Source organism: Camelus dromedarius, chromosome 8 (genome assembly GCF_036321535.1).
Source record: "Camelus dromedarius isolate mCamDro1 chromosome 8, mCamDro1.pat, whole genome shotgun sequence".
Taxonomy (NCBI): domain Eukaryota; kingdom Metazoa; phylum Chordata; class Mammalia; order Artiodactyla; family Camelidae; genus Camelus; species Camelus dromedarius.
The window spans coordinates 46,150,101-46,173,122 of record NC_087443.1 but is presented as its reverse complement, the minus strand read 5'-3'; the positions used below and the strand labels follow the sequence as shown (position 1 = coordinate 46,173,122).

Genomic DNA, 23,022 nt, shown 5'->3' with positions numbered 1-23,022 from the left:
ATGAGAAAAATTTTAAGAATTATAAAAGCACTATTAAAAACAAGTGTATGGTTCTACCAACTACAGCATATCATTTGCACAACTAAGCAATATGTGCTCAGGTCCTGAGGAAGGAAGGACCATGGCAAATTTGAGGAACTGATGATATTTAGCAAAGATAAGTACAAACAGAGAGGGAACAATAATATGAATTGACTAGTGAGATGGGTAGGTAAGAACTAAGCAGTTTTCTCAAAGGTACATTCAAAGTTTCATTAATTATTAAGGTCTTTCACCCAAGGAGTGACGCTGGCAGCTTTACTTTAAAAAATATCACTCAGGGTTTTTTATTCTACATATAAGGAGCTTGGAAGATGCCACTCCTTACTAACAAGAAGTGAATTAATTAACAGACTCATAATCAAAAATCAGCAACTTGTCCTGGATCCATAAGAAAGGGGAGCACAAGGCAACCCTCGGTCCTCAAGATTGGAGAGACATACTGGTGAATACAGGGAGTAATGGCTCACCTGAGCAGAGACTCAAGAGCTGAAACCACTGTTGGAAACAGAGCCAGGGTAGGGAACCCTGAAATGGTTACTGATGAATTGCTAGAAACTCAGTATAAACTACTCTGAGAGTTAAAAACCCCAAGGGGATCCAGTCATATGGAAGCTTCTACAATATTGTGAGATTTGCCTCAAGGACCTTGACCAATTTCCCATGGCAAATACTTGACACAAATCTCCTTTCGCTTTTAGTAGAGGAGGGGAAAAAACATTTTGAAATACAGCAGAGCACTCTCTTCCTCTTAATAAGGTCTGCTTTCAGGGAAGCTAGTTAATACAAGCTTAACTGTCTTGTGGGGAGGGAAATAACCACCTTCAGCCCACCCTAGTCATCCTTTCCCACAAAAGGAGGGATAAAAACTGAGAAGCACTTGTGAAGTTCACAATCCAGAGGCATAGGCTCACTAAAAAGAATGGGACCTAGTCAGAGACTACAGAATGTTTTCCCTACCCCCATACCTCACCATCATGTTACTGAAAATCTATTTACAGAAGTTCATTTTACTGAGTACCTCGTGTCCAGCTATCAAGAAAAACTTACAAGACCAAAAAGTTTCAAAACCAGACATGACAAGAATGATGGAATAATCAGATTAAGGTTTAAAGCTATGATTAATATACTATTGGAGAAAGTAAACAGCATGCAAAAACAACTGGCCAGTGAAAGAAGAAAGATGGAAATCCCTAGGGAAAGAACCAAGAAGAAAAGCTAGAGATTTAAAAAAAAATCACTGTAACAAAAATGAAGAATTCCTTTGAAAGCTTTGACTGGACACAGCTAAGGAAATAACCCCTGAACTTGAAGATATATCAACAGAATACTCAAAATCCAAAAAGAAAGTAGAACAAGACTGAAAAAAGTGCAGAATATGCAAAGACTTTGGGACTTCATAAGATGTAACATATACATAATGGAAATACCAGATGTAGAAGAAATAAAATAATAGGAAAAGTATATGAATTAATACTAAGTATGAATTTCCCCAAATTAATATCAGACACCAAACCATAGATCCAGCAGCTCAGAGAACACCGTACAGGATAAATGCAAACAAAACAAAGCTAAACTAAACCAAACAAACAAACAACTCTCCCTAAGAATTTACTTTAAACTACAGAAGAACAAAGACAAAAATTCAGAAAGAATCCACAAGGAAAAAAATATTTTATCTAGAGAGAAGCAAAAATTATAATTATATACAACTTTTCCTCAGAACCATGCCAGCAAGAAGAGGGGGAGAAATTTTAAATTGTTGAGAGAAAAAAAAAAGAAAAAAAATTCTGTACCTTGAGACATTATTCCTCAAAAGTAAAAGAGAAATAAAAATGTTTGTAGACAGACAAAAATGGAGGAAATGTGTTGCCAGTAGACCTACCTTGTAAGAAATGTTAACATAAGTACTTTAGAGAAAATGAAAATAATATGGGCAAGAACTCAGGTCTACTCAAAAAAACAAAACAAAACAAAACAAAACAAAACAAAAAAACAGGTATTGAAGAAAGAATAAGTGAAGTTAAATTAAACGTTTTTATTTTTCTCAATCTTAATATATCTAACATGAAACAGTTTGTTAAAAATAATAATAGCAATAATGTATTCCATTATATATGCTTTTGTATGTGTATTTTTATGTATGTGTATTACAGTCTTCTCAAGCTCACATGACATTCACCAAGAAGACCATATTATGGACCATAAAATACACTTTAACAAATTTAAAAGAATAGAAATGATACAGTCTCTGCCCTCAGTCCACAATAGAATTAAACCAGTGAACAGAAAGATGACTGAAAAATCCCAAATACTTATAGATTAAATAACACACTGCTAAATAACACATTGACCAAAGAAGAAATCTCAAGAGAAATTAAGCAGTATTTTTAACTAAATAAAAATGAAACAGAATCAAAATTTGTAGGATGCAGTGAAAGCAGAGCTAAGAAGGAAATTTGTAGTATTGAATGCATATGTTAGAAAAGAAGAAAAATCTGAAATACCAATATGAGTTTTCACCTTAGGGAAGTAGAAAAAGAAAAGCAAAGTAAACTCAAATTAAGCAGAGGTAAAGAAATAATAAGAATTAGAGTAGAAATCAATAATATTGAAAACAGGAAATCAAAGAGAAAATCAATGAAACCAAAATCGGGATCTTTGAAAATATCGATAAAATTTGTAAATCTTTAGCCAAGCTACCTAAGAAAAGAAAAGAGAGTATACAGATTATTAATATCAAAAATGAAAGAGGATATATCCTAAGGACATGAAAATTCCATGCTTTGTGCTAATCATTATTGAAATATGTTATCTGTAGTAAAAAAATTATGTATACAATAGTAGTGAAATTGATTGGGACTAGACTGGGAGGATCTAGAATGCTGGACTGAACTTGGTAAAGGTTGAAAAGTGACATGTAAATAAAGCACAGAAGTTTGAGAAAGCGAAAATTTACACCAGGGTAACTATAAGAGATCTTACAATTGTCTAAGCTTAAGTCTTCAAAAATACATTGTGTTTCAGTATTTTTAAATAATGGGAATAAGAATGAAATATTTAATGAGCATACATGTAGTTTCAGGATTACCAAGATCGACAATTTCATATGTTATATCAGTTATGCTTGGAAGCATTTTTCAAAGGAGATATTATTTTTCCTAATTTAGGAAAGAAACCTACAAGGAAATCACATGTACTTGTAGTGCCATAGGCTGATCAATCATACAGCTGTGATCAATATCCAGGTCTATTTGACTCGAAGTCCACATCTCTTACCATACCAAACTGCTTTTCAATAAGGGTTAAGGTAATGGGGAAGCTTGCTTTTTTGTTATGATTTTTGTTTTACAAAAATATGTGAGTAAAATTTGTGTGGATATCACAAAAATTTGCCTGTTAGCCACAAACTGCAGCAAGAATGCCTTAATGAACCAATGCATTTGATTGGAATGGTTGCATACTGGATGTGGAAAGGATGTTGAGGAGACAATCTGAGGTATATTTTTGCCTCCAGGCAAGTAACTGTAAAAAAAAGAAAAGTTTTACTATCTTGTTTACATAAATTTTACTTATACCCACACATCCAAGGAAACTGATTTGTGTATATCATTGAGTAGTGTGCTATCAAAATTCCTCTTATAAGGTAGAAAATAAAGATTACATATTTTGGGGCTCTTGCAGAAACCCATCACCTGTGTGGCCCGCTGTTGCCTATAGCAGTGTCACTTTTCCCTTGTTCTTTTCCTCAGTGCTCACACAGGTATCTCTCACCTGTGTGGCTCACTGTTGTCTTAGACAGTGTACCCTAATAAATTCCTTTCTATTCCCCTAAAAATATTACGTATTTTTAATGAATGCTTAATTATTTGTTAGTGCATTTTAAACAAATGAAATGTAGAGTCCTCTTTCAGAGTTCTATTTTATTAGACCAACTAAAATAAAACAAACAAAACCCTCCAAAATAAAAGGTTGCATTGAATTCTTCCATATTGTAGAGGAGATAAAGTAATTTTGAATAAACATTCAAGTTTATCACCTCTTATTTTTCTTATAATTTTAATTATCTCATAGTTATTAAGTTACAACGCATTTTTTTCTTTTTTGAGAATACAGAAATAGTTGATAATTTCATAATAAGTTTCAATAGTGAAAATAGACAACTTGGAGAATGTTAACTGATTGGTTTGTTGTAACACTCAGTGGTTAGGAGCCTCAGGTGTGTTGCAAATGAGAGGAAAAAAATTCCACTGTTCCAGCTGTTAATATTATAAAATCCATCTAAGCCCACTCATACCTAAGAATATCATTAAACATTGCTTCTAAACATTTGCCTAACTGAATTGTTCATTGTTCTGTTTATACTTCTTAGCACACATAGTAGGCAACAAGATTGTGATTATTTTAAAATGAAAATAAAGAATACAAATAAATAATGCATTGTCTCCTTATCTGATACATTTAGACTATTAGAAGGGAGGATTGAGAAGAATAAAGAAACAGAATGTGGTGTAGTGTACATGACATCTTTGTCTTTAGATGGACTTTGAAGGAAATTCCGTTTCTTTCACTTTTAGTCGTATGCTTCCGTGGAATCTGCAAAAAAGGGAAATCGTATTCTGTGTCTTATGAATATGCCTTAGAGTCATCTATGATGACCCTACAAAATGAATATTTTGAAGAAAAACTTCAGATAGGTAGAGTCTTTATTATAGTGACTAGTACATAGTGGACTTAAAAAAAGTTTGCTTTAATAAGCCCCTCTGGAGACATTCTTACTTTTTCTTTAAACCAAGAACAAAGAATAAAGAAATAACTATAGGGTTAAACTTGGGCTAAAGACAAACAAATTTACTGCAATATGCAGATCTAAACATTAATAATTCAAGACAATTAAAATTATGATTTAGTAAATATTGATAAAAGAGAAATAAGGAAATATTGGGTTTAAATTATGTGATATCCCATACCTTATATTATATTCTCCATCCCTAAGGGATTTTTCTTATTTTCCCTTCTTAAAGAAATCTTAAGATTTTATTGCATAATTTTATACAAATTTGTCTATCTATTTACTCAGCAGCACACTTATGTATGTTCCATGAGAGGTGGGGACTTATCTAAAAATGTCCCTTTCACAGAAAAGACATTAAATATACATTTGTGAAATGAAGGAAAGGAAGAAAATATATTTTTTTCCCTTTAAAGGAAGATAAACTGAGTTTATGGGAGATTAGGTAAAGTGACAGAGTTAACAGAAACTTAGGAAATCAAGAATTTAATACAACTTGTTTGACTAAGAACCATGATTTTACCTCAAGTAACCACAAAGCAAAACTTGTGGTAGATACACAAAAGATACAGACAAAGGAATCAGAGCATACCAGTACCGAAAACCATCAAATCATGAAGAAAGAGAGCAGCAGAGGAATAAAGGAACAAAAGAAAAAAAAATATTAATAAAGAGGTCAGTTTATCAAGAAAATATGCCAATCTTAAATGCTTATACACCAAATAGTATATCTTAAAAACTGATAAAGCAAAACTGATAGAATTGAAAGTGAAAAAAAAAAAAAGAAATAGAAAAAGAATATAATAAGCTCCCTGAATATTTAGCTGTATGTTGAAATGATAATATTTTGGATGTATCCTCTGAAAGAAAATATCTTATTAAAAATAATTTTGCCTGCTTCTCTTTACTTGTCTTAAAGTGGCTACTAAAAAATTTAAAATTGTATCTATGCCTCACATTTTATTTCTGTTTAACAGTGCTGAGTTGGAGTAACTGAATAGTAATACATTAGAATGCTAGATAGAACATAGGAACAATTATCAAATTTTATGTAGTCTCTTTACTTGGTACTCACTTTCTTATACTGTGACTCAACTTACACTTCCAAAGAGAACATAGTTCAAAAACATGCAAAATGACCTTTTCCTGGGGTCTATAAATGGTCTGTTATATCACTTCTGTGATTGCCATACTACTCCATGTTTCTATATAAAGTCAAACAACAGGAAATAAAATCTTTTAAAACTCTTCCAGATGGGATTTGAAATGTCTTGAATTCCAGTTTTTTATTAGTTTAAGTTTTAAATAGGTGGGAGAGTGCAATAAGTTTATAGTGTTCATTTTTATCTTCTTCCTTATTTCAAAAAAAAATTTTTAAGTTTTAAAAAAGAAAAAAGATATAAAAAATTTATTTGTAGGTGAACTTTGAGATACATGAAGAAAATATAAATGGAAATATCAGACGAAGATAGTAATAAAATTTAGCTCTCAAGGTACATGTCAAGAGATCCTGTAATTTGTCAACTTTAGGTCAAATTTGGGTTTTGTGTTTCACAGCTACCCTAGAAAAGAGATAAACACATTGACTTATAATGTCCATGGTGTAAAAACAGAAACTAAGTAAATAAATAAAAATAAAACTTAACTCAGGAGAAGCAAAACTTTACTTTTACTAGGAAGTAAAATAAAATGTTTATTTCAATTAGAGTATATAATTAGGAAATATGACAATGACATTCTTACCATAAAAACATAAACCAAAATCAAATGTGTATTTGCCATTACATTCTTCAATGCATGTCTTTTATATAACAAAAAAGCACAATTTAATAAATCCAGTGAACAGAAAAGCTTAATAATTCTTTCTAAACACGGGAGTAGTGATCTGGAATACAGCAAGGATACAAGACAAACTACTTACATACAGTGAATGATGGATTTCAGATCCCTTGGCTACTCCTTACATTTACCTATGACCTAAAGTTTTGATTAGTATAAAGCAGCACAGAATTTCTGATTAAGAATTGCTAACAGATAGCTGGGAGTGATAACGATCTCAGTTTTCCAGTTTATTAAAATGGAAGTGGAATTAACATTCTCTAATGGAAATTGGAGACATTTTCCAAAATAAGAGGTTTCCCTACCTCAACTAAAGACAGGAGAATGAATTGGGAGTAATAATAATAATAATATACAAAAGTATATTTATTTCCTGCCAAACATTTTTCATCATTATATAGGTGTTATCTTAATTGAAATACTATTGTTCAAAATGAAAGTGAAATAAAATACATACTGTCAACTTATTTTATTATTTTCTACTGGCACAACCATTTAAAATTGCTACAAATTTGAAAACACAGTCTTCACGTTCAGAATGAGTAATAGATCATAGTTGCAATGTGGGAAAATGAAAGAGGTAAACAAAAAAATTGAAAATGTAAGAATGTTTCTGAAGGCATTCTGTCTAGTAGCTAGACATAGTATTTGGAAAATCATTTAAAAGTTTAAAGCATCAACGCAAATTACAATTGAAGGCAGTTCCAGGGCTTTGAATAAATAAAGCAGGATATGTTGCAAGTAAGTTTTGTTGTGTTTGTGTTAAATCAGCTTAGTATGTGTGTTATCATGCATCTTTAGTCTCAAGTGTGAAAGTATAAAACTCTTAGAATATAATGTAGGCAAAAATCTAGGTGAGCTTGGATTTGGCAATGACTTTTTAGATACAACCCCAAAAGTGTGACCCATGAAAGAAATAATTAATAATATGGACTTTTTTTCAATTAAAAACTACTCTGTGAGGAACACTGTCAAGAGAATGAAAAGATAAGCCACAGACTCGGAGAAAATATTTGCAAAAGACACATAAAGGTCTATTATCCCAAATATACAAAGAAATCTCAAAACTCACAATAAGAAAACAAACAACTATATTGAAAAAAAAATAGGCCAAAGACCATAGTTTTTTTGCCAATGAACATATACAGGTGACCAAATAGTATATGAAAATGTATTTCCACATCAATATGTCATCAAGGAAGTGTAATTAAAGCAACAATTATACTACTATACACCTATCAGAATGGACAAAATTCAAAACTCTAATAACATCAAATGTTGGTTGGAATTTGGAGCAACAGAACTCTCATTCATTGCTGTTAGGAATGTAAAATGATACAGCCACTTTAGAAGACAATTTGGCAATTTCTTACAAAATTAGATATACTCTTATTATACAATGCAGCAATTGTACTTCTTGGCATTTACCCAAAGGAGATGAAAAATTATATCTACACAGAAACCTGTACATGGATGTTTATAGCAGCTTTATTTACAACTGCCCAAAATTGGAAGCAACCAAGATATCCTTCAGTAGGTGAATGGATAAACTGTGAAACATCCTTACTGTGGAATATTTTTCAGCTCTGAACATAAATGAGCTATCAATCTATAAAAAGACACAGAGGAAATGTAAATACATGTTACTGAGTGAAAGAAGCCAATATAAAAAGGCTACCTTCTGCAAGGCTCCAAATCATATAGCATTCTGGAAAAGGCAAAACTCTGGAGACAGTAAAAGGATCGGTGGTTGTTAGGAATTGGAGAGTGGACAAGAAGGATGAAGATAGGTGGAACACGGAGGATTTTATAGCAGTGAAAATATTTTGTATGGTATTATAATATAGATATATTTTATTAAACATGTCCTATACTAAGAGTGAACCTTAAGGTAAACTATGGCCTTTGGACGACTATGATGTGTCTATATAGGTTCATCAGTTGTAACAAAGATATCACTCTGGTGGTATCTTTGAATACCATTCACTCATTGAAGAGGCTATGTATGTGTGGGTTAGGGAGTACATGTAGAATTTTGGTACAATTTGGCTGTAAACCTAAAATTCTCTTTAAAAATGAACTCTATAAAAATAAACCATTAAAGAACACACAACAGAAAATTAGTCATAGACAAGAAATGACTGCTCAGTCCTAGATAAGGGTGATTTTTTAAAAATATCTGAATCTGCATTAGTATGAGGAAGATTTCCTTTTTTAAAACTTTTTCTATGTTGCTGCTTCTTTAAACACAGGTCTTAAAGTAGTTAGTTGCAATGGCAAGGTTAATTACTTTTAATAACTCAGAAAACCTGTGACTAACCTTTCTTTAAAATGTGACAAAGAAAAGAGCAGCTTAAATTCACTCTTTGCTTATTTTTTTCCACTTTGAAGGCATTGTCTTTCCTCATATTCAGCTTGAGTTTTGAGCCAGAGACAGGTTGGAAGACATCCAGTAATCATTGCAGGGGACTCTGAAGCCATGGAGATTTATTCACCCTCAAAAATAGTAGAGAGAAAGCAAGCCTTCTTCTCTGAACAGAATATAATTCATCATCACAAAGTATCCCAACTAGTTTGTTCATAGGAAATCAATGAAGTCCTCTAGCCAGTACCTCCTAACCTTATTGCTACTCTTATCTCTCTCAGGAAACAAATTGATTGGGACTATAGGAAACTCAAATGATAAAAATAAAGGAAATTTCACCCTGGAGAATATATTTTAATTCATTAAATGCATTTAGTTCATTTAATTCAGGATTCTGTTTTTACAATACTGTTAAGGATCAGATTTGAGGAGTGTGCAATAATTTGTCTTTTATGTCTATATAAAAATATTAGTTCTTATGATAATTGAATTGGTTTCTACTTATAGCATGGACAAGAATTTAGGGGCAATTGTGTCCCTAATCTCTAGAAAAATGCCTTATAAACTGTCAATTGAATATTTTTCATGAATAAAAAATGAAACTATAAATTAATTTTTACCATATTCTAGTTTTACTTTTCTCTTATCAATAAGTTTGCTCCTAAAGAGTCTAGCCATAACTAAATACATTCTGATAATTGTAATTTTTAAAGGAAAAATAAACTGCAAGTGGTTTCTAGTCGTTGTTATGGGAGAAAAAAATCTAGGCCATTATTACTAATCTAATAAGTTCTTGTGTTTTAGGTCATTATATTAAATAATATAACTTTATAGAGAAATAGGTATCATTGCATGCAATTAAAAATATAAGTACAAATAAAAAGACAAAAATACAAATAAAATAGTAAAAGACTTGAACAAATACTTTACAAAAGATATCCAAATGTCCAATATACAAAAGTTCCAATTTCATTAGTGATCCGAAATATGCAAATTAAAACTATAATTTGATATTACTACAAACTCAGCAGAATGATTCTACATGTAAAAGACAGAAAATATGAGGTATTGATAGTACCTTGTATTGATAGTGGAGCAACAGGGATTCTGATAAAAGTCTGGTAAAAAAGTATGAATGAGTACAGCCAAAACTGCAAACTATGTGTCAGGTCTACCAGAAGTGAACAGCTAATGCATTCCCTATGTATGATTCTACTCCTAGGTTCATATCCAACAGAAATGTATGTTTGTGTTCACCAGAACACATGTTAATTATGTTTATACCAATACTATCTGTAATTGTATGAAAGTGGAATTGAACAAATGCCTGTAGACATTAAAGTGGATAAGCAGTCCCATGTTTACATGATGGTAAACATGTATTATGCAGCAATGACAATGAACAAATTACAGCTATGATCAACAATATATATGAAATACATAAGCATAATATTGAATAAATGGAGCCATGATAATGATTCTACTTACATCATCCAAATGACTGGAATCACTCAAAATGATTAAAATGTTTAAGGTATGATTCCATGTATATGGTCTTCAAAAGCAGCATATATAGTGTTAAAAGTCAAGATAGTGGTTACCCTGGGTGTAGGGAAGTGACTAAAGGTTTCTGTGCTTCTGATAATCTAGGTGCTGGTTACATGGGTATAACAGTCAAGATGTACAATTACAGTTGCTCCCTCTTTTGGTGTATATTACAAGTCGTAAGCTGTTTAAAATGTTTAAGCCTTGGACAAAAGTAAAGCCATTTACTTTTGTATGGAAGCAGTCATTCTCTGTACAATTTTTTGTTTTATTTTTTGCACAAAAAACTGAGAAGGGACAACTCAATCTTGTCATCTGATTAAATTTATTATACTCATATTAGAATTTAACTCTAATTGGATTTGGAAACAACATGATCCATGGTTTTACACATTTTCTTCTGTGTTCATACCAAGGAAACATTGTTATATGGCAGTACAGATTAAGAAGAGGCAACACAACAGGTTGTAAAGAACTCAGTATTTTTCACTTACTACTTTGCTGTGAACAATATTATTCCAAGTAGTCATTTCACATGATTTTATCATAGATAGAGAGTGAGTACTGATGAGTCATGGGTTGGTGAATTTTGTACATTGGGCTTGGTAATTGTGCTCACTGCTATGTTACACACTTGTTTCTTGATCACAGTTGAACTGCTTGTGGTAAGTGACGGTGTGATTATTTGTTTTATATAATCTGTTTTCAATACCAAAGTCTAAAAATTGTTGCCCTAAGGGCTATATATAATGCAAATGCATATTTTGCTTGGTCTTCAAAGTTTTTTAAAGTATGTGGAGGGAGTATTTTTAACATCTGTATAATTTACATTAAATGTTGAACGTTAATAAATAATAATCTTTCTTATCTTCCTTGAAATAATAGTTTGGCATCTCTAGTGGCAAAATTCCACTTACATCATCCGAATGAACGAAATCATTCAAAATGATTCTATTTTTCATTCTTTTTAAATATACAAATTATTCATGGAATACTCTAGACCTTTATCTCAAGGAAAAAAAAAATGTTCATATTAAATGAGTAAAGATTGCCCTCTTGAGAAAGTGCAATGTGCAGTTCAGCTTGAAATATTCTTGAAAATTCCTTATTACCTACCCAGCAGTGATGCCAAATATCAGTTGTCATTTATTATTTTTCTTGAATAACTATTTTTATAGTAGAAAAATAATTCTCTGTAACAAAATCCCTATCACAAGTAGAAAAATAAAATTTAGACTTAGGGACTGCATAGGAAGGATTATTATAGGAAGGATTGGTGAGCACTCTTTTTGTTTTGTTTCAAGTGAAGACTATTTTGCATTTCCAATATGCAAAGAAAAAGGTGCCATTTATGTTAAACTAAGACTGTTAAACCCATTTTTAATCCTTTGGCCCCCAGAGAGACTCAAATTTAAAATTTTTGTTCGGAAAGAAGTCTCATGTACCTTGCAAAGGGTGCCCTTGCTCTCGCTCAAAGTTTATTTTAAAAAGACGTATATGGGAGAGAAAGAACAATCACAAAGAATGTGAATGTCTCCCTTGTAAAAAGATTAAAAAAAAAAATAAGAATTCAGAGCAACCCAAAGAGACACTGAAAGAAAGCCCTTAATAATAATAAAAAAAAAAGTCAAATGAAAAGACTGGTATGTACTGATAGGATAAAGTTACAAAATCCCCTGCAGATAAACAAGAAACAAAAGAAAAGTGAACAGAAAACCTTCCAAGAGTTTGTCTTGGAACAGCAGTACTATCTTTGTCTGCATGTAGGGTGTGGTGAATATATTTCTAAAACATTTACTTTGTTCTATAATTTCTACCCACATCAACTGAGTATGAAAATGATGTTTGATGATCAGAAACCTGTCAGTGTTCCATTTCATGGGGTTCCATGGCCACAATGGTGGTAGAACCTAGAAAACAGTAGCTTGCTTGCTTTGATTAGAGTAGGGAAAATTACTTACGAGATCAGTAATAGAAGTGAAATTAGTTTTGAGTTTGACCAAAACAAAGCAAAACGAGTATTCAAAGGCCATTCTATGCTGATTAACATTGACAGAATCATTCTGAATTAAACAGAAGTCACATTTGATTCCAAGAACTTACTTGAATTTACCTACTAAAGTATTATTAATCTATGGTTAGGAATTGAGATGTAAATTGTCAAAGCAAAAATTGCACTGGACACATTTAAACTGGCAAGGAAGACTTTATTCAAGACTATTGTAATAAGGAGAATGAGTCTGAATTCAACTCCACTGAAGCAAAGGGCAGTAGGGTTTTTAAAAGCTGAGGTAAAGCAGGGGGATTGTAGGCCTCTGGGTTTGCTAGTTGGCTTCACCCAAAATAAAAGTAAACTTTTTCTTCATGAGAGAAAATAATGAAACAAATTGGAGCTAGAAACCTGCTGAAGCTAAGCTCCTGCCCTCCCACAGAAAAGGTGAGATAGGGACTCTATCCTCCTTGATGACTACATTTCAAAGGGACTGCTCCTAAGTCCTTGAGAAAGGCAGTCCTGGATGCAAAACTGGCAAGAGGCTTTTACAAAGATTCACATCTCCAAGGGCAGAGAAGGATTTACACTGACAAGTTTTCTAAAGTAAATGTTCTAAGAAAGGGGAGGTCAGGGTCCTAGAATCTGGAAGAATCCTGTCTAACTTTAAATCAAGCTCGAGGGAGGCACCCAGTTTAAACTCTTACTATTGTTTCCTTCATAGAGCCTGATTATGGTTTATCTCATTATTTGTGTGAACATATCAAATACAGACATGTATTATTACACATTTTCAAAAGCTCATAGCAGTGCCAAGGTGGCATATGATGTATCATATTACCAAAGTATTTCAATCTAGTTGGTAACACAAGATTTTTACAAAAGTATTTGAAATTTAAGAACTAGGTTTATAAACTTGGCATTGAGTATTAACGACTTAAGTGGTCTTAGATAACCTACCAAACCAGTGTAGTTTCCTCAGCCACAAAGTGGGGGGGGTGTTGTAAAAACTAAAAAGAGTAAATGTAAAATAGACACTTCTCAAACCCTATCTGTTAAGAATTTTGGTGGACAGAAACTCTATGGTGCCACCCCTCTCTGCCATGATCTCTATCTCCTGGTGTCGAAGCTTTTGTACAGTCCCCTCCACTTGAGACTCTCTTTGGTGACTTGATAAAATGAGCGGTGGTATGTTTGAGAACTCCTGACCTCGAGGTACTGAGAACAGCCTCCACAGACAGAACTGAATTTTTATCTTGTGTGCGTCTCTTAACTAGTTGTGAGACTGGAAAGTGACTAGCTTGCTGAACCTCAGTTTCCCCACCTCTCAAATACAGGAATGATCTCAAAACTCCCATTCAGTCCAAGGGGACTGTAAACATTTCAGAAGTTTAGAAGAACATATCTCTTTTCTATGGACAGTTTAGTTACTAAAAATGACTTAAAATCCTTTTTTGAATATTTCTCCATATATCACTAGTGCTATTTACTTTTTCACTAGTATATGGTGCTGTGTGACTTCTTTGATGCTTAATATTGCCCTAGACATGAGGAATAAAGTTTTACTTAAAACCAAAAAAGGGGTAGATTGTAAATCATACCATATATTGCTGTGCAAAATATGAAATGGAAAAGGATAATTAACTCAATCATATTTAAACATAGTTAAAGGGGAAAGGCTTCTGGGAAGTTCCAAGGACTGTGAGGCTTCTCTTGCACCAAGAATAAGAAAATTATGTACCTTTTTGAAAAGTGTTATCAGAATAGCAAACCCTCTTCAAGTCTTAAGTGATTCTGAAATCATGAAGTCTTTACTATCTATATCAAGTTATTCAAAATAATGTTTTATTCGTAAGCTCACAAAATGATTTGAAAAACCATGAATATCCTGCCCTAAGTCTAAGTTGGCATCTACAAATTTTTATCACAAGTTTAAATAATTTCTAAGATTATAATTTTCAGTAATCAACATTTTTAAACAAAACTATTATATTTTCTTTTGAATGTGTATAATAAAATATAAACACCATAATGGTTTGATACTTCCAATTCAATTTAAAAAGTAAAGAAAGGAGATATTTATTAGCAAATAGATATATTACATCACTTTAATTTTCCTGTAATTATAATTCTATTTTGTATTCTATCAATGTTTTAATAAACTTTAAAAATTTTAGAATAGTTTTAGAATTATAGAAAATTTACAAAGATAGTACAGAATCGCTATGTATCTCACACAGAGTTTATCATGTAGTTGGACCTAGACCCCATATATAAACTGTATTTGTTAACTTTTCAAAGTAATTTCTCATCTATTATTTCATTGCCTTATCACTGCATTCCTGCCAATTTGTTAATAACAGTAATTGTCATTTCTACTTTACCTATAAAGAATCTGAGGCAGAAATAGTAAAGGATGGTCTGCAATCACCAATGTATGGGAGATATGAATCTAAGTAAAGACCTATGGATTTTCAGTTATATATTTATTGTATTCACCTAACCATTTCTGAGGTATTGCAATTATGCTGTTTATTTTTCACATTTGTACTTGGCTGAGATGTATGCTCTGATGAGGTGATTTTTCAATTAAATTCCTGATCCAATAATGGTTAAGGACTCTAACTTACAAGTAATTATTTTTAGTCACCAATAATGCACTCAAAGTCCAGTAAAATATTTGATAAGATTGAAGAATGATGGGATGAGGAGTGAGATTTTTGCTTTTACAGTGTTCAATTTTATGCCTTCCAGTATATTCTTATTTTTTAAATTTCTTCTTTGCAATATAAAATTGAATATATTTCCACGTAAAGTTTGTTATCTCTTATTTCCATAATATCCTCACATATAATTTAGTTTTTATTCCCAACCACCAATTGTACGAGATGGTTTAGACCACCTCACACAGCTTGCAGTGCTTCATAATGAAATTCCCTTCTGGCCTAATATTTCTGAAGTATTCATCTTTATAAGTTATTTTAAATCAGTCTTGGTTTTCATAAATAAAAATCACTCCTTTTAGAATATCTGCAATATTATCTTCCTTCTCAGTCCACATACTCCTTTTGTATTTTGTTTTTCACCTGAAGGGATTCATATTTACTTGTCACATAGAAAAAGGAAACTAAAGGTATGTGTGAATGGCAGGGACTAGAGGATTGCAGATGTAGGTACAGTTGAAATTTTATTCCAGTCTCAGTAGTAGATAGATGTGTGATATAACATAGCTTCACTTTCAAAGGTTAACTTTAGGATAAAGGGACTTCTGCTTGTAGTTTCTCATGAAAATTCTTTCGGATTATTTTGCAGATCACTACCTTGAGTCCTCTGCTCAAACCCCAGCTTTTTTATCCCAGTTCTGTTTGTGCACTTTGCAGTGTAAAAGCCTCCATCAATAAACAGTGTAAGAATGAAATTTACATTAATCGTAGGCAGTTACAATCACACTAAGCTGGATCATCCAGCACATTTATTTAATAATAAAGAGCCCATGCATATCCTTTCCTGTGGAATTGGAAATTAAGCTTGTGCAATGATTTTGTGATACTCATAAAATAGCTTTAAACAGGGATTTAAAAAATGTTTTACAACTACTAATCCTTGTGTAACACTTCAAATGATAGGATTATGGATGGTAGTCTCGGAGAGGAACTTAGAGATCATCCATTGGTGCCCTAAATTGCCATAACATGAAGCCAACATAAGAAACAGGTTTTCTCTGCTCGTCACTCTCTAGTACTCATTTTAATCGTAGGATGCAGTGCTTTCAGCAAATGCAAGCCACGAGTCTGTGATTCTAATACAAAAACAAATCTCCAGAAATCCAGCACTTCCCAAAAGAAAAACAGGTAATATAAACAGATAAGTAATGAAATATTCTCTCAAAGATACAGGATTGCACTGTTGTAGATTATTTTGAGAAATACTTATTTTGTAGAACATTTAACAAATCATTGAACAAAAAAAAGTCTCAGAATTCATAGTTGTTGTTTACACTGTCATTTTATTTTGTCATATAATTATCATAACAAGGCAGTGAGTTATTTTCATTGCCATTTCACAAGAAGAAAGTTAAGATCCAGAGACAAAATATCTTGCCCAGTACCTCAGTAGGTAGTGGATGTAGACTGAAAGTCAGGTCAGTTGATTCCAGGATTGGGGCTCTTTCACACCTTATTTTGCCTTTCTATGGGAATATCTCTCCTTTATTGATGTCTTTAAAAATTCCCAAGCACTCAGTATTTTTATGTTTCCCATGCTCTCAAACTTGATAGCTTAAAGAGACAAAGGAATCACAACTCACACTCCATTATCAGAACCATTCCAGAATACATAATTTAAAGTCTATAGTAGAATAGTAAAGAATCACAGGTCTAAAAATTCTCCTACAATGTTATGTAATAGAGCAAAGCAAGTAACTGTTGACAAAACACCTTCAAGTAAACAAAACTGGTGTCTTTAGACATAATGCATGAAAAATTCATTAATCATACATACTGAAGGAGTCTCCATTCTACCGAGAATACTTTTGCATTGTTACTTGACACATGATTCTGTCCTTCATAATCTGAGTTTCCCAATTTGAGGTATAGTAGAATCAGAATTTTAGAAAAAGGCAAGAAAAATATTCTAGGTAGTGAAAATGATGAAAAGTGAGAGTTTATTGGAAAACTGGAAGGAAATGAATGAATTACATTTAGAAACATTTATATTTTACTTCAGAGCCTTTTGACAAAAAGACAAAGAAATACACTCACTTTAAAATGTATAGGCATCAGTATATTATAGCATCATTTAATTGTGGATATCTCTGTGTTATGCAGAATTCAAAGACCCCCAGGGTTTCCCTCTTCGTGTTATACATACCTTTCATAATCCCTAGGTCTGTAGAGATGATGATTTTACTCTCGTGATTAGGTTATGTTATATAGTACAGTTGACCTTAAAATAGGGAGCTTATCCAGGTATATCCTAATGACATAAAATAGAAGCTTTTCTCCAGCTGGTTGAAAAATAGAAAGTCAAACTGATCTCGAAGAAAGCAAACATCCATGTGTGAACTGGCTATTGGGTCATATGAAAAAGGACCTGAAAATGACCTCCTGAAACAGAGAACAGCTACTCGAAGACAGTCAGTCACCAAGGGAGCAGGAACATCAATCCTACAACCCAATAAATGGAATTATTTTAACAACAAGAATGATCCTGGATTTGGATTTTTTCCTAAAACCTTCTGATTAGAGCTCAGCCCAGCTATGACTTGAACTTCAACTGTGCACTATCCTGAGCAGAAAATGCAGTTGTGGACTGCATGGACCACATGGAATGAACTTCTGACGTAGAGAACTGTGAGCTAATAAATAGGTGTTGTTTTAAACTGCTAAGTTTGTGGTAATTTGTTATACAGCAATAGAAAAGTAATACAATTCCTAATAAGGAAACACATTAAATTGTTTGTAAAAAGTAAATTGACATATTTATGTGTCTAAGTACCCATTTGTCATCCAAAACGGTTCATACTCATTTTGTTTGAGGGAGTGGATTCCCAAGGTGTGGGAGGGAAGGAGTGGATTCCTGAGGATATTAACAGCAGAGGTTTGTCATGTATTAATGCTTATGACAAACATGTTCAGCTCTGATAACATCTTCTAAAGATGTATCTGAGAATTCCAATTAGATTCAATGTACTGTTTTCCTGTTTAACTGATGATCATATATATTTGTATTGAATTTAATGATCAAATACAAAAATATGAAATTTCAATACTTACTAAATAATGACCATTTATATTCCAATAGAAATAGTAGTGCCATGAAGAAATACTCACAAAGGAATGTAAGTAACAGTTATATTTGCTAAAAAGTTAAAGATGGGATGGAAATCTAGTGCACAAAAATGTGTGTGAATATTTTAAGGATTATGCTGAGTTCTTCTGGTAAATACGATAAAGAGGAAGAAAAAAAGAAGAGTCTTCATAGTTTGATGGAAATAATAAGTAGAGAAAGAAGACCTCAAATGTTGTGGTTACATCACAAAAACAAAATAAGCCAAGAAGAACAAGTTGGCACCTGGTCAATTATGAAAAGATCTTTGCCATCACAGGCTGATAAGACATCTTGACCAATACTGGATTTTACAAGAGTCATAATAATACATCCTCTTCCTAATGTTAGTGTTAAAGTAAGAAAAGCTATATCCCAGTGGTATCACAGGTAGAAAAACAAACTGTCTTACTAGTATAGTTTTACCTTGACAGAAAGGCTGAGAAGTTGTCTGGGAAAGGTTAAATAATTTCAAATTTTGTATAAATTCTGCGCTAGTGTCATTTGTTGTAATTATGCAAAGTAACTCTGTGATTATCAGTCTTAGGAAAAGTAAAAGGTCATGTTGTTACACTGGTTATTAAATCTCACTTTTTACATAATGAGCGAGGTGGGAGAGTATTACTGGCCTCAGTATTAGCGACCAATAGGCAAATGGAATAAAATAGATGCTCACTCTTAACATTTAACTCAGTATTATTAAAATTTACAGATGAGATGGTTATTTGAATAGGTATTGATAGCAAATTAAATTTTAATCAAGTTTAAGATACACTTGATATATATTGATAGTGGACTAAATTGCTTTTTTTTAAATCAATAAAATAACTATAAAACCTCCACCATGGAACAGAGTGACAAATCAAATTGAAGCATTAGGGATTTGGAAAGAGGGATTAAAACTCAAATCCCAGTGAGTTTATTTAACTAATTAGCACGAATTTGAAACTGAAATCGAAGGCTTCTTTGTTTTCTTCATTGACAGATTCCAAGGGTTTTGTTTGTTTGCGTATTTTGTTTTGCTTTGTTTTGTTTAATGTGTTTACTTGGAAACCAGGGAAATGATAGAGCCTTGTAGAATGTGACAAGCCAACATAGGTTTTAAGCCAGAACTGCAATCTGAGTTTTCTGCAGAAGGCTCATTTCATCTTCATTTGTAGTTCCACTGAATATTGATGATGCATTCTGCTCAAAGAAATGGCTTTAGTTTTTCTGTGAGAAAAAACAGACAACTATTAATTATTATTAGGAAGCTACCTACCAACTCATGTACAATGATGGCTGTACTTTTAAACAAACAGAAAATAAGTTGCCTAAGTAAAATATTCCCAATTTACGGTAAAAAGTAAGCAGTTTTTTGTTCTCAATTGTTGAAACACTTTTAGTGAAGTGAAAATAATACAATGAAATTACAGCTAGAAATATGGATTAATTGTTAGAGAACTCTAATAAGATACCTGGTATAGCTTCTTGTTAAATTAATAAATAGAAGCCTCAATTTAATAGAGGTGGGAGATAGGGAGGGGGAGCTCCCATGCCCAGCAATGATAGCAGAGCCTAACAGGTAGAGGAAAGACTCAGCCAATGAAAAGCCATGAACTCTTTGTTTGCTATAAGCCTCCCAACTTACTTTTCCCCATTTTGAAAGCATTCTCCTTTCAGTACTTTGTTGTGGGGACTTGCACATGACTCCACAGTTATACACCCCAAATTGCAGTTCTCTGCTGATCCCGAATAAACCTGTCATGTCTGGAGAAATACCTATTTATTTCATGAGAACATTTTGAACATTTGTGTTTTCTTACATATTTAATATTTAAATTTGAGACAGGAAAACATGAAGACTTCAAAATTTCCTTTAAATATTATTCTTTCAAAATTGTGTTCCACAAAATAAAGGCTATAACTACCTGACTATATTGTTTTAATATGTATCATAAACATATGAATATTATGTTAACATTTGATTATAATTAACATATTTATATATTTCTAGTACTTATTCATAGAAAAAGAAAAATGTGCAATAGTTTTTTAATATCACATTATATGAACTATAGAAAAAAATTATGACTCCTTATTGATACGCTTTGTTGTCTCAAGGCTAAAAGAATGTTCCACAATATCTGAATTCCTGTGTTCCTTCACACATGACTTTCATAAAATTTTTCTAGAGAAGTAATAGTGTTTGTATAATTTATAAAGTTACTAATATATAAAATTTTCTGTATTAATAAAATTTATAATTTCAATAACTCTGTACTTTTTCGTTTTAAGAATATATTTAACCAAAGTCATTATCTTTTGATGTTGAGATTCTCCTCCCTATGTATATCTAGTTAATTCAAATAAGCATATTTTATTTAAATAAGTGTGCTGACTCATAACTAGACTCATAACTATTTCTTTTACAATACTCAAGAGTACAATTAGATAAAATTCCCTTTTATTAAAATTTTTCTTTTGGCTTTCTATAAATCTTACCAGCTTGCCAGTTGTCGTGTAAGACAGCACATTCTTCCTTACTCTTTTTCCTTCACTGAAGGAAAAAAGTTATTCTAAAAACAAGTAGAGAGTAGAAATCTATTATCTCTGCTAATGTAATGATTGGACATCATTACTGGGTTTTAATTTCCACCATTTTAGTACATTTTGTGTTTGGATTAGAATATAGGTTTCTGAAGCTAGGTGTTTTGTCAGGTTGTGTTCATTGCAGTATTCTAGATTCTTGAGTGATACCTGGTATGTAGAAGGTGCTTTCTAAATAATATTTGAATGATTAGAAACAGGTGTGTTAGGCACAGTAAATTCAATGTGTGTCAGATGTACAACTATGACTAGAAGGGAGACCTGGATGTTGAGATATGGTTCAATATATTCCCTTTTTCTGGTGTTTCACGAAGGCAGCCGATTGCGAAAAGTGGCAGTGATTGAACAGGGTCCACCAAGCTTGGAGTAAAGGAGGTGTGAGGGTAGGAGCCAGGAGTATGCTCCATGTGGCCTGTCACATGTGAATGTGTCTCAGACATGGTCAGAGGTGCTCTGCAGTGGATCAGTACTATACATTATTCTGTTGACATGTAAAGACCTAGAAATGTGTCACTCTAACATGATTCAAGAGGAAAAGGAAGGTACTTAACAGAGGCATAGTGATTAAGACAGTACATCAAGCTACAAAATGCTGAGCAGCCCAGATTAATGTAGCTGTTTTTTGACAAAAATCTTGAGCTCACTAGAATTTTGAGATGGCAACTTCAGTGATAGGTTTTGCCAGTGATGGCTATAGCAAAAAAAAAAAAAAAAATGGAAGTATGATTTTTCATCATTCACTTTGAAATAACATTGTGTCGTGATACATGTGTTATATATCTTTAGACCCAACACATGATGATTAACACTGTCTGCCAAATTACCTTTGATTAAAAAAAATAAAGGATACAAAGGCATGATACAAATGGAAATATGATTCCTCCCAGTTTTTGTGTTTTGATTCCATTGCATGCTTAAGCTTATAGCTACTATGATTCTATTAATCCGCATGTATATGCTTTAACAAGCTGAATTGGATGCCTTTTTATAGTCATTTGAGTTTATTTCTCTATTATTCTTCTATTGGTGCATGACAAGTACCTCAAAACTCAGTGGCATACAGCAGAAGTATTACTTACATGGTTTTGCATCTGTGGGTCAGCTGGGGTGGCTCTACTCAATGTGTTTCTCATTTTTCTGGCAGAAGCTGCTACACAGAGCATGTTATTGTCATTGTGATGACAGAAGGGCAAGAGAGCACGCATATTTCAAGCCTATGCTGAAATCACATCCACTAACATTGCATTGACCAAATCAAGTTATGTACCCAAACCCAACATCAGTGGGATATAGAAACATTCTCTGTCCACAGGATGAAGGAGAGGTAAGCAAATATTTACTGATAAATATTCAAACTATCGTAGTCACTAAGCCAGTTATACAAGGTATTTGAAATTAAGTATTATGTAAGTCAAGCACTTATAACACTGGAAAGAAAGTTGTTTTATGAAAACTTAATTCAGTGCTTTGAGCTGACTCAATAAAGGCAAATAAAAAAACTTCTATTGACTGAGAAACAATGTTCTAGATGATTCTGCCCTCAGACTACTTCAGAATAATCTTTAACTTCTCACTTCACTTAAAAAAAAAAAACTAATTTATAAATGATGAGTGACTCTATTTAATGTAAAATCATGTAGCATTCCAGTTGGGCCTTACAGCCCTAGAATGGACTTGGCTGTATATCAAATAGTATATTTTTATTTGTGTATGTGTATAGGTGTGTGTGTTTAAATTTAAAATAAAAAATTTAAACTATTTATGCATTAGAGCTGTGATTTTCTAGATTAACTTGCTTTTTAATTCACTGAAAAAATTACTGCCCTTGATCATATTAGAGATAAGATCTTCCTGGTATTAAAGGGGGAGATTTAATTACTCAAAGAAAAAAAAAACAGATTTTAGCATAAGCTTACATCTTTAGCTAAGTACCAAATCTTCAGAAACTCACTTGACCCTTCTTCTCTTGAGGATAAGGTGATTAAATTAGAATAGCAGTTGTAAGTGAATAGAATTCCCAATGAGATTTGTAGCACT

The 23,022-nt window shown here is 32.4% G+C and overlaps 1 long non-coding RNA gene across 1 annotated transcript in view; it reads left to right on the top strand.

Moving 5' to 3' along the window:
* Positions 1–22,248, top strand: part of LOC116155791 (uncharacterized) — a 332,414-nt gene extending 310,166 nt beyond the window's left edge. Inside the window, exon 4 of the long non-coding RNA XR_010382050.1 lies at positions 22,130–22,248. This is a non-coding gene — a long non-coding RNA (uncharacterized LOC116155791). The remainder of the gene's footprint in view (positions 1–22,129) is intronic.
* Positions 22,249–23,022: the final 774 nt, after the last annotated feature.